Source organism: Danio rerio, chromosome 13, assembly GCF_049306965.1.
Source record: "Danio rerio strain Tuebingen ecotype United States chromosome 13, GRCz12tu, whole genome shotgun sequence".
NCBI lineage: Eukaryota > Metazoa > Chordata > Actinopteri > Cypriniformes > Danionidae > Danio > Danio rerio.
The window spans coordinates 38338709-38339593 of record NC_133188.1 but is presented as its reverse complement, the minus strand read 5'-3'; the positions used below and the strand labels follow the sequence as shown (position 1 = coordinate 38339593).

Genomic DNA, 885 nt, shown 5'->3' with positions numbered 1-885 from the left:
TAGTGGTTCATTCAAATGTTGCAAGACTAAGCCGAAGGAAAATGAATGAAAGAATGAATAATTGAATGAATGAATGAATGAATAGAGTATAAGGAGGATGCACTTCTAATATTATGTTGGAAAAGGTCTAGAGCCACTGCTTTATGTTAATGCCACAAGTGAATTTAGGCATCACAATATTATTAATGCACAATATGAAAAATGGATATTCATTTCCAGATTTGCAAACGATTGCATTAAACGGCATTACTACATTATTGGTGCTATTAAAAATTTAACTCCGAGTCAGCTTTAGATGACAGCAAAAGGTAATTTAAATGCAAAATAGGGGAAATGAAATTGCACAATTAAAAATCCAATATGGCCCACCCCAGTGGTACCATAAATGGAGCCCTTTGGCTATCAGCCCTGAGCCTTAACAAAACCACCCCGATCATGGTGAGAGAGAAGGTGGCAATGCATTAGTCGTATGTGCGCTGAAGGTCACCAAAGGCTCTTCTATCCTTGTCAAGTCGAGTGCTAACCTTCTCTCCTCTCAAACAACAGCGGGGTGTTGATGGAGCATCTGATTCGAAATAAAAATGATAACGGTGACGGTCAACATCTCTGACACCTCCTGCCAATTAGGAGGCACGAGTTGGTTATGCGCTGGGGGGAGGTGACACAATCCTGTCGCTCAATCCAGTAACCCTAGGCTTTGAGAGCGTCACCCGTCTCCCCACACATCTCACCTCTGATGATCTGTCCAAACTGATCCCAGTTCATTCCCCTGCGCCTTAGCTGTCTTGTTATCCGTCACAAGCTGCCTTTCCATCTGTGAACTCACGAACAGGCTTTTGCACTTGGGCTTTTAGCACTTTGTTTGCTGTTCGAAAAAGGTTGGCC

The 885-nt window shown here is 42.7% G+C and overlaps 1 non-coding gene across 1 annotated transcript; it reads right to left on the bottom strand.

The window, feature by feature from the left end:
* Window positions 1-421: 421 nt before the first annotated feature.
* LOC137487466 (U6atac minor spliceosomal RNA) lies at window positions 422-546 on the bottom strand. The gene has a single exon (XR_011006061.1). It is a non-coding gene; the product is annotated as a U6atac minor spliceosomal RNA (small nuclear RNA).
* Between the last annotated feature and the right edge of the window lie 339 nt (window positions 547-885).